The following is an 11743-nucleotide window of genomic DNA, read 5'->3' as shown; positions in this document are numbered from 1 at the left end:
GTGTGTGTGTGTGTGTGTGTGTGTGTGTGTGTGTGTGTGTGTGTGCGTGCGCCTGTGGGCTGGGAGGACAGTGTACTGATCCAGTTACTCAGACAGACAGAAGCAATTGTTCTCCAGTTACAGAGTTTTCTCTGAGACTTGAGGGCATCACTGTCGAGTGTCGAGGCCATCAGGGAAGTCTCGCTTTAGACGATTACACTCGATCTGCTCGAGTGTGTGTGTGTGATGACAGCAGCCCACAGTGTGACCTCCACAGCCCTATATGAGCTCCAGCGAGGGTTACTTATTTCCTAAATGAGGGTTTTTAGCTCTCAGAGGCGCCGATTAAAATGGCCGCTCTTTCAAACTATCTGCACTTGAAAGCGGAAAAACATCGTGAGAGCCGAGCATGCTCAGACAGCACGCGGGAGCAGAGAGACGGGGACGGAAACGCTGGGTAAGACAAAGAGCTGGAGGAAGGCAGGGAAGGGGACAGATTAGTGAACGAGGCTTCGGCGGCGCTGCCGGGGTGACAGAGAACGCCACTAATAATGAGATGTCTATTTTACCCACCAGCTCTCTGTCTCTCTCGCTGCTACGCCTGTTTTCCTCCGGCCCCCATTATCAGTGCACTTGAACCCGGGGATAACAATGAGTTCACAGAGATTGAGAAGTGCCGAGGCCTTAATTGTATGTATTTAGTCACGCAAACAGAGGCAATGGCCTGAGAACGCCTAGTTAGCCAATGACATCATTTAGCCACACAGCCACTTTAGCTCAATGGGGCTGCTGCTGCGTACGGCGCTCTGCCGCCTCATCGCTCGGCTCCTCTTTCAGCACAGACACGTTGGGGAAAATCTCTCTTTGTGCACATTTCACCTGGAATAACGTCCTGTTATTCCGTTTAAATGGAGAGAATAAAAGCAGGCATTTGTGTTATTACAGCTGTCTGATCGTCTCCTGGGTTCCTGTGATTCGTGCCGTTTATGCGCCATTCGTGTTCCTCGGCTTCCTCTGTCACGTGTCCTCGTGGACGAGCAGGACGCACCGATTTCTCGTCTCTACTGTATACAGTAGATATGCCTCTTTTTTCATTCATTGCGCTGGTTTTAAAAACATGTCAGCTGTCCAAGATAATCCTGCGAACAGGCCGCTCCATGAAATTCATTTCATAAAATGACACACAGCGACTGGAACGAGGGGATGTTTAACAATCCTGGCCGACTAAATAAGCAAAATTATTTCTTTAATAATCAAAACTGTTGATCGATGTTCTGCCAGCGAACTGCACGGAATCAGATTGTCTTTAAGATTTTTAATTTGTCATTCAGGCAGCATTTCCACGTCTGCGTGTCCACAGCACCGAGTGGAAGTGACCTCCTGCTCTGAGTGTGTGTGTATTTGTTTGCATGCATACTTTTGTCAATCAATAGCGGTTGCTGGCAGTCACAAAGATGATGATGGCACCGAGATGTTAGTGTGCCTGACTTGTTCGGCACAAAGAAGCGTGTGTGTGTGTGAGTGTGTGTGTGTGTGTGTGTGCATGCATGTGTGTGTGTGTGTGTGTGTGTGTGGAATGGAGGGGTGCTTCTCAAGCAGGGATGTCAGCACTTGAAAAATCAATCACCATCTGGGCTCATTTCATACAAAGGACGGAGGGAGGGGAGGAAAACTCACAAACACACACACAGACACACACATTCGTACTTTGTGCATCTTTCATTTCATGCAAAGACAACAGAGGGCAAAACTGTGCGGCGGCTCCGCGCCCCTCTTGTCTCCTGCCTTTCTGATTTAAGTGAACACTTAACTCCTCGCCCGGACCCCGCTGCTATAAAAGCAGGTGCAATTTTCTCCTCGGGCCCGCACCTCCGCCTCGCCATTTTCAAATCAGAGGTTGCAGCGGCTGAAGCGATCGCGCGACGGAGGAAGGCTGGAGCGGGGAAAGGAGCGGCCTCACCGGGGCACTCCCCGAGCCATTACGGCAGCGCTGTGTGAACGCTGCGCGTCAGGGCCGGCGTGCAAGGTCACCCAAAGCAAATAGGGATAAGAGGAAAGAAAAGCAAAGCCTGGCCCGCCCGAGCTGCGCCTCAGGTCAATGGGTTTGCCTCGCATTCACCAAAGCGCGGCCCTCGACCACCACGCTTTCAGAGACGTTTTCATCCTCGCGCTTTTTTGTGCAAAAAGTGAACGTTTTACACAAACGCGGCGCTTCAAATGCACACAAGCCCAGGGTGCATGCGTGAGGGTGACACGGTTTCTCTGCGGCGCTGCCTCCTTTCAGTCGCACAGCTGTGTGAGAAATACCAGCGGCGGAGGCTGCTGATGCAGCGAAAGCATTTAATACTCGACAAACAGTTATCTAAGCCCATGTCCAATAGCTAGACACCACTGTAATGTGACCTACATACTAAGTGAATAAGATTTTTTGTATGTTGGTTGGGGTGCGGCGGGGGCGCGGGGCGGCGCTTTAGGAGGACTCATTCAAACGTCAGTAATAAGGTGGCAAAATCTGCCTTTTTCGCTCGCCCTTCGCCTGCTTGCAGAGAGAAAGCACAGTGTAATGTAACAGAACGTATTGTGCCCTCTAAAGCACTGAACTGTCCCCGCTTTGTTCATCTCCACCCTCTGGAAACAGGACTCGCTCCATTTTTTTGACGAATTAATGAAAAAGCTGGGAGAAAGGTCCCTCATATTTCTCATTTCAATGTTTTCTGGTGTGTGTGTGAGAGGCCGAAGCACCGAGCAGACCGAGTATTTATGGTCCACATATGAATAAATGATGTGAATAAACAGCACAGATAAAGGACCAACGTCCTGCTCTACACGTGACGCCCACACGGCCAAAGGTCGCCGCCGCCACAGCGCGTTTAGAGTGCGGCCGGAGGATCAACGTCAGAGCGGCTCTGATGGGTCTGGTGCTGGTCCGAGCGTCAGTCTGGTCGACAGAGCAGGTGTCCTTAGCGATGCACCACTGCGCTCTTGGATCTCTGCTTCTCGGAACGGGGGAGGGGGGGGGGAGGCAAAGGAAGCCACTAAAGGACAGTTGGAGGAAAGAAGGGGGGGGGGCAAAGTTAGAGTCTGGTTCTGGCTGTAAATGCAGTCGTGGTTACTGCCGCTCTTTGTTTGTCTGTGTCTATCTGCTGGAATGTGGGGGGGTCGCCAAAGTGGAGGTAAGCGGAGCTGTGTGCCTCCGCCTGCCTCCGCCGACTCTGCTGAAACTTGTTTGAATGCATCTAATTTCTTTGCTCCAGTGCAGCAGACTCCTGCACTCGTTATTTTGGGGATGATCAAAACACTGCGGCGATATCAGAAGATCGGCGGCGAGCCCAGCCGAGGAGAAACTAAGCAGAGGAAGATGTACTTAGTTAAGACCGTGCCTCTGCCCCCCTGCTGGGCTTCAGCTACACGGTACATAAATAACCATTATGACTCACGCTGTTTTGTCTCACCCCGCCGTTTCTCAAACGAGATCCAGTTTCCATTTAGCCGCGGTGGCGATGAGCGAGCCTCCTGCAACGTTTGAACAATCCCACAAAATAAAATGTGTTTATCTTTCCCGCTAAGTGGACATTCGGTGGCTCCGACTTTACGTTTCAACTCGTGCCTACGAGAGACGACGTCCGAGAGGTCTGTCGTCGAAGGGACCCGAGAAGCTCGCACGTTTTCCTCTTTGGCGCCGGTTCAGAGGCCGCCATGGCAGATTACGCAAACTTTACACCGTGGCAAATCCGCCCTTAGACCGTGCATCTTAAACCTTGTAGCAAAAATCAGGCCTCCATTCAGAGACGCTCCTTTGTAGAACTTAAATACATCCCAATGTGTCCATCAACAAAGGCCCCCGCCCTTCCTCCTCGCTCTCCGTGACACTTTAAGTTCGGGATTGTTCGGCGGGCCTGTGGGTGGGATTTTCATTCTCTGCCATTCTTCCTTTATTTTGCTCCTTCCTTTGGAGCATTAGGGTGACCAGCCATTGAACTACAAGCGCTACTATAAAAATTAATCAGGATTAAAATGACCTCACACACAAAATTAAAGTTCCCCAATGTACACAATAAGGGCCTGTATCTTTTTTAAGACATGCTCAGCTTCCTTGGGAACAGGATTGTTTCTTGACAAAGTGGTCTCTGCTCAACAATGAGCACCTTTCAGACACACACAGGGTCTGCCTTTAGAGCTGCAGGGAGAGACGGATTTCACATATCAATCAAAAGGGGGGGTGGGGGGGTCCTCGTTTGGCCAGAGTGGTCCTTCAGAAACCGCGAACGCATCTGAATGGGGGATATGCGTTTCTCTCTTACCACTATTCATAATCACAGAGGACACGGGCGCGGCAGAGAGGGAGGGGATTCCTCTTAACGCCGTTTTTTTTGCACTTGTGTTTCCCTGCACGGGGGGGGGGGGCTGCACAGCTCCTGAGGCTGGCCCTGGTGCACAGACTGTACAATATTAGGGAAAAGTGTCTTTGTGAAGAGGAAACAGTGTTCAGTGTGTGTGCAAGCACACGCATTCAGCCACCCACCGCGCCGGCCGTGCACGCCGCCGCCGCTAATCATGCTGAAAACGAATAAGGTGTCGGAGCAGGTAATTATTAAAACACCTCAACCCACATATAAGCTACACAGAGCACATTAAACACAGTGTCTTATAGTGGGGCTGTTTCTCTGACAGCTCTATTTATGGGCACACCTTAAAGGTCGCGTTATTAGGTCAGCGGCTTCCCCTCCTGCTCGTATTCAGATCATCTCTGACCCACGCCAGCGCAGACACACTCTGCCTGATTAAACCCGGTCGCTGATGACCCGCTCGTGGTCATGCCGACACCTTTCGCCTGTAAGAGCGTTCATTTAAAGGTAGCACCCTACCCGGACCCGACCCTGACCCTGTGCAGTCACAATAAGCCTCAACAACCAATCAAAGACAATATCAGTGCAAAACAAGCTCGCGGGGCGTTCCCACCTGAGCGCTCGTCGCATTGTCCCAGATTTGCATTTTTTATAAATCATTTAAGAAAGAAATTCAGAGATGAATATTAACCCATTTCTTTAAAGCGACGCCCACAGTATGGCGATGAACACAACATCATTGCAGATTAACATTTCAAAACGCAGTCTGTGTTTTCTCCCTTTGATGGATCATCAGAGCACCGACAGGGGAAACCTGGGAGGTTACCGCCCCCCCGCTCGCTCCGCGCCTCGTGGATTACATCATTCCTCTTTGCTCAGACCTCAGTCTGACATTAAAGTGTAAATGAAACAAAGTCTTAGTATTCATGTGGTGCATGTGTGCTATTTTTAAATTGGGGTGCTGTGAAAGTGTGGAATTGGGGACAAGGCAGCCTTGCACCGGGCCGTGACACAGACTTATGTTAAACCTAATTAGATCATGATAATAGCTTTAGGGCCCCAGTGATCAATGCTAGAGGTCTGTGGAGATGAACTTTCCTTAAGTTTCATGCCGCACGCCGGTCGTACTCAATTTTCTCACACACACACACACACGTTCATGTTTCCATGGCTGCACAGAGCACCGCCTAAAAGCACCTGTGCATTCACGTTTTCAAATCTGGCCTCATAACAGATTTATGTGCTCATCACACACACGCACACACACACACACACACACACACACACGCACACACACACACACAGCTCAGTGGTGAATGAGCGCATGTGCTATAATAAACCAATCAGTCACCGATGGAGGAAGTGAATCATATCGATCATTACAATGCAGCGCGGCCTGGCACCCACCCAACTGCTGTTACACACAGCAGACCCACAAAAATTCGAACAACCACAAATGCCCCGCCCCCAAACCCGCAGGACTGGATTTGATTGGACTGGATAGTGTTTACTGGACCAGTTTGGAGTCAGAGTGATCGGCCTTCAGCTTCAGATATCTTTAAGGAAGGACCCGCTAGTCTTTATTTGTGAGGACGCCCTTTGATTGGCTCACGTGACAAATGTGGCTGAGACCATTCGGCGTGAACGAGTCCCTCGTGACGAATTAAAAAGCGATAAGAGCCCGTCAGCTTTCTCAAAAAGAACGGCCTCTGATTGGTCTCTCTGCAAACTGAGTCACTTCCACCCATAAAGGTTCCCACGGTGGACTCACAGCATCCTTCGCCAGCCACGCCCAAAGTGTCAGAGCTGCCATGGCGGCGCGGAGGTGCTCTGCTGGATTTGACTTCGAGCTTTAATAACATGTAATTAAGATCCTGCTGCAGCAGTACATGGAGCACGCCTGTGATGGGTTCCTTAATAACGGGGAATCATGAAGCCTGTTCGGCATCACCTGAATCCTCCGAGCCGCTCCCATAATGCGATTGTTCAATGCACCCGTAATGCGTCCAAATCACAAAAAAACACTTGCTGATTGGGAGCTGTTTTCCATTAGCAACCTTATGGAGGAGTCTAGTTTACAGCTAACAGACTCCTTGGATCACTCTCGCTGAAGACAAAGAGGATTCCTCACGCCTCCATTACTAACTAATGTAATTTGTGTAATGTAATATTTTAACGTGTCTGCGTCTGCTGACATGCTAGCTAGCTAGCTTGTGATTAGGCTATATACAGGAAGCTGTGGGAATCCCTGTGCATATCAGCTGAGGTTGTATCAGTTGTTGAATTTCATCGCTCCACCCTAAGTGCTTCGCCCTACGCCGGCTGAGGAGACAGAAGTACTGACTGAAAACGTGTTTGCTTGTATTATTTTCCTGTTGTGCACTCTGTGATTACCGTCAGAGAAAAATTAACCTGCGTATGTGAGCCTCATCGCTTTTTGAATGCCCAAAGTAGTACCGCGCCCTCAGCTGTGGTGTGGGGTTTCTCAGAAAATCAGATGATGGCGACGAGACTTTGTGAGCCACTGCTACCACGCGGCGTTATTTACCCGATACGCCGGCGCTGAAACCAAAGAACAACGTTCGACTGCCGCCGTTTCCCTGAAGGTCCACGTTAGAAATACATGAAACCAGTTCAGGTAAAGTCCTGTACTGGCTGCAGACCAGTCGCTAACCAGTGTGTTCACATCAGGAAGGTGTCAGCCATAAAGGGCTGTTGGTCAGGCTGAGGAGCATCAAAGAGCATCCAATCAATTGCTTCATGTATAACCTTAGGCAGCAGATTGGTTAGCCTGCTGCCATCAAACACATCTGTGTCAACGAGAACGCCGTGACTTGTCAGCCTAAATAACCCGAACCTGGCTGAGGTTGGAGCCAAGCAGCTTCAGAGTGACGGGCCGGTCCCAGCCAGGCCTCTGCATCTACAGCAACAGGAGGACGCACACACGGCGTGAGTTTAAGCCGACCGATGGCCATCTCTGAGTGCTTTGCGTGTTTGTTTTGGTTGCTGTAGTTGCGGTTGGGGAGGAACTCATCACACCTGAAGTGGACGGCAGATGAATAATTTAGCGAGCGGCCGGCGTAGTCCGTGGTCGTCTCTGTGTGCTGATAAAACAAGCCGCCCAGAGGAAGGTGTCCCGGATGATGTAAAGAGCTGCTGAAACCCTCCGACAAATAAAATGATTTAAGAGAGAAACTCCCTGAAAGAAACGGCGTCCCTCGGCTCTGCGCTGAATGCGAGGTGTTAAGCTTTCTGTGGCGACATCTATCTCTCGCCACCACCTTGAGGGCATCTTTTAAGCAGAGGAATTTAGCCATTACGTGGCATTAACCTCATTAGAAAACACTCTTTAGCTGCTCCAAGATAAAATTGATTTACAGCTGCCATTTCCACCGCTGCTCTCGATCAATGGTTAAACTATCCCCTTTATGGCCCCGTGCACACTCTCTGCTCTTTTCTCCAGTTTTCTTTAACTGCTCTTTAATTTCATTCCCCCGTCCACTCTTGTCCTTGTGCCAGGTACGCATTCGCTGACAGGAACAGAGCCCGTCTCTGCACCCCAGTGGGACCGTTCTGGACTCACTATCACATCTCTGGCACAAAGTATTTCTGAGATAAAACAAGTTCATCTCAACCTGATAAACATCTTGCTGAAGTTTTAGCTTAGGGTTGCTGTAGCTGCTGACGGAGTGGCGAGCCTGCGCAGCTGCATGGCCGTGTTTGCAGGGATTAAGGTCTCGATGTGCTGGCACAGATTTGGGGTTAGACTGGTCCAAAGTCTGCCACAGACGAGCTTAAATGCTGAGAGTGTTCTTTGGTTTCTGGCCTTAAACTGTGACTTGAACATCAGCCCTGCTGGGTAGGCCTCTTAAATCTAATTATAATAGCACTAATGAACCTGTGTTAGAAATAAAATCTTAGAATTTCACTCACCTAAACTGGAGCTCCGCCTTCTTGGACGGCCTGCTAGTACAGTGACCTCACAGCAGCCATATTATTGGTCACATGTTGTCATTAAAAATGCTCCAACAGCACAAACACGTTGCAGTTAGCTCAGACAGCTAGCAGCTACAGCCACCTGTGCCACCATGCACCTGTCAGTCAAAGAGGCCACACCCCTAACATGTAAACTCAGTTTAAACAGCTGAGTGACAGAAACATCCTCCTCTGTAGACGTGCTGTGTATTCGGCTGTAAACGTGTTTATTTCTGCTGGAAAGGAGCCTGTGGGGACCGACTCACTGCTGCCTCTGCTGGATGTCAGAGGAACTGCAGCATTTGTCACTTTCAGCTCTGGAGTTTGAGACGGCGCTCAAAGCTCCGCATGAAGCTGATCTGTGGACTCATTGCACTGAGACGGGTCTCTGCAGGTGCTTTGATGAGAAGATTTTGGTCATTTCAAGCTACATGTTTGAGAAGGCACGTCACACTTTGCTGTGTCCACACGAAGTGGATGCAAGAGGCCGTGTACAGGTTAGCCAAGCAGAAAAGCCACACTCCGTGTGCCCGCGTGGCCCAAAGTCGAGGTTTGCCTGCCCACTTCTGACAGCTCAGGTTTATGCGGACGTTTAAGCAAATCACACAACGCTGTATTTCTTTGACCGATCGATACGACCACCATTCCAGCTTTCCTTACTTCCCTCCCTCCTCCTTTCTCATCTCCCTCTGTCTGAGAGAATTGATCCGCACGCGTGGAGTGATATCAGCCGGCAGATAGAGCGATACGCCCCGCTCCCTCCCCGGCCCTCCTTTCACCACACTTCTGACACATAAATAAAATATGTGGCCTTTTTGTTTCGATTCACCGCCGTGTTAGTTCTGAGAAAAGAATATGGCGCGCAGGGCTCACACGGAGCTGTTGGTAGACAAGAGGGAGCTGAGAGCCGGCTGGTTGCCATCACTCACTGTTCACAGGCACTCTCCAAAATCCCCTGAACTTTCCGACATACGCATTTGTTAGAGTGACGCAGTCAGAGTCTGAAGAATGGCATCAGAAAATTAATGTGAGCACTAAATTATTCAGACGTTTTTTGCCATAATTCCTGACTTTACAACGGCACACTGCTGCACACACACACACACACACACATCTATATATTCCCAGTCCCATCTGAATTATTGCAGATCCGTTTAGTGTCGGCATCCAAAATTGGCAGAGGAGAGCACGAGAGGTGATGTGAGGAGAGTTCAGCCCCCCACCCCAGCCCCTGTCCCCACTTTAATACCAGCTGAAATAAATCTGCATGTATCGGGCCTGCTGTTAACACACCAACGCAACATGTTCCTCTACACCTCGGCTAGATGTTCCCGATATGGGGCAAAGGCATTTCCGCAGCTGCACAACAAATATCTGCTAGGTGAACTAACCTCGCATCCTCGGAGCGTCGGGCTGGCCCGACCGGCCTGACCCGCCCCCTCACCTTTATGTCAGGTCACACACACGGGCGTATTGATGTTACGTAACGCAGGCCGGCCACGCACCGGCAGAGACGGCTGAGATAGCAGAGGTGCGACGCAGCAGCTTGGACTTGGAGGACCACGACACCGGCTCGCTAACGGGATTACAGAGGAATTATCTGTCGATATGCTCATGCAGTCTCTCGCATGTCCAACTGCTCAGCAAGCGACACCATCGTCATCATCACCCCATACACGCAACATCATAATGGGCTCAGCAGAGACTTCCCCTCCTCTCCATCTTTTCTCTTCTCCTTCCTTCCTTCCTTCCTTCCTTCCTTCCTTCCTCCTGCACTTGAGCTTCACTCATTCACACCACACTGCTGCGACCTATAAATACCCAAACCACTCACAGTTATTCCCTCCACCTTCCCCGCCTCACTTCCTCTCCCCTGAAAGCCCTGAGTCACCTCAGACAGTCACCTCAGCAGGTGGGTGGGGGCGCTTTCTTAGACAGCGTGATGGTGACGGTGTGCTCAGCGCCGTAAGCCGGCTTCAGCTCCAATTCTACTTGCCGCTGATCAGGGAGCCCTGCGAGAGACAGAGAGAGAGATGAAAAAGTGCTGAGTCCGCCTCCAGAATCCCCTCCCCAGAAAGGGGTTCCCCCCACGCCCCTGGAAAAAGGAGGGAGGTGAGGTGATGCCCTCACACCTGTGCGGTCACTGACTGCTTGGACAGTCAGAATATAACTTTCTCCGTCCTTCAGCCTGAAACACATCCAACCCAAGCTTTATTTATCCGAACAATCCAAATGTGGCGGCAGAACCCGATCGAGGAAATTTTACTTTTACAGTTTGCTTATGTCAGAAATTCGCATGTAATTAAATTAAAGTCAATTTTGGTTTCTTTTTTAAAAAGTGCTGTTAGTTAAAGTAGAAAGTGAGACTGACGCTGAGGTGGATGATTTGGGACACTTCAGTACGAGTGGTGGTTTGACCACCGTTAGCACAGACGCTGCACAGGCAGCGAGCGCCTCACTCACTCGCACAGCCAGTCGTTAGCTCTATGAGCAGCCTGAAACCTCAGCTCGTCCGTCTCCCATATGAAACACACGTTTCATGTTTGGCTTTTAAACCCAGTTTCAGAACAGTTCACATGTCATCTTAAATAAAATCATAAAGCCCACCATCACTGAGGGACGTCAGACAAAATGTGCTTCCCTGTAAGATCACGCGGGGCCAGACATGGTAACTCCAACATCACCTCCAATTAAAAATGAAAACGCCAAACTTCAAAATGCCAATCCTGACCGACGGGCGGCGTCTCGGCCCTCTGCTGACAGAGTGCACGGAGACGCTGATTCCAACAGGTTCCTTCACTCAGACTGGCTGTAATGTTGTTTCTTCATGGGAGCAAAGATAATGTCGGTGATATGAAGTTACTGATACTGTAAAGCAAAGCTGCTTCTCGCTCTCAGGTTCAGACCGAAGCCCTGCACATTAAGGCTTTAAAGGAGCAACCAGCTCCTGCACAGAGCTGCAGATCCATATTTCATGCAGCAGATATCCAGGTCATTAAGCAACATTCTGACACCTCTGTTATTTACTACCCCGAGCGCTTTCCTACCTCGTTTAATCAGACTTTACTAAAAGCCGCTGACTCAGAGAGAAACCTTCTTTCTTTCTTTCTCTGTGCTCTGTTTATGTTTATCTCCTCGCTGCGTTCTGCTGCATTCGCCGCCTTCCTCACCTTCTCTTTGCTTACTTACTCATATCTTTCAAAATGTCTATTTCACACGGGCTGGGGGGCAGAGACACAGATCACAAAAGAGCAAATAGGGGGGCGAGGGGGATGAGGGGGGTGCTCCCAGCCAGCGGTCAGGTGATAAACTTGTAAGCGCCTCACCAAACACACGCCCTCGCCGTCCCCACGCCGATGTGTTAAACAGCCAAGTGCACCGTTTTCTCCTCAGAGGAGGGTTACCTTCGATTTTCTCTGCTGGGAAGGGAGCTGGCGGGGGGG

General features: G+C 50.2%; 1 protein-coding gene across 5 annotated transcripts in view; it reads right to left on the bottom strand.

The window, feature by feature from the left end:
• znf536 (zinc finger protein 536) overlaps positions 1 to 11743 on the bottom strand; it is a 217744-nt gene that overhangs the window by 154250 nt on the left and 51751 nt on the right. The window contains exon 3 of one of the 5 annotated variants that reach the window (XM_013909123.1): positions 10192 to 10312. The exons of 3 other annotated variants lie outside the window; for them this stretch is intronic. The gene's annotated coding sequence lies outside the window, so the exon portion shown is untranslated. The remainder of the gene's footprint in view (positions 1 to 10191; positions 10313 to 11743) is intronic. One more of the 5 variants, XM_013909122.1, reaches the window with a different exon arrangement.

This window comes from Pundamilia nyererei, unplaced genomic scaffold (assembly GCF_000239375.1).
Source record: "Pundamilia nyererei isolate P.nyererei 1_Seehausen unplaced genomic scaffold, PunNye1.0 scaffold00019, whole genome shotgun sequence".
Classification (NCBI taxonomy): domain Eukaryota; kingdom Metazoa; phylum Chordata; class Actinopteri; order Cichliformes; family Cichlidae; genus Pundamilia; species Pundamilia nyererei.
The sequence above is the reverse complement of the archived record's forward strand: the minus strand, read 5'-3'. Positions and strand labels throughout refer to the sequence as shown.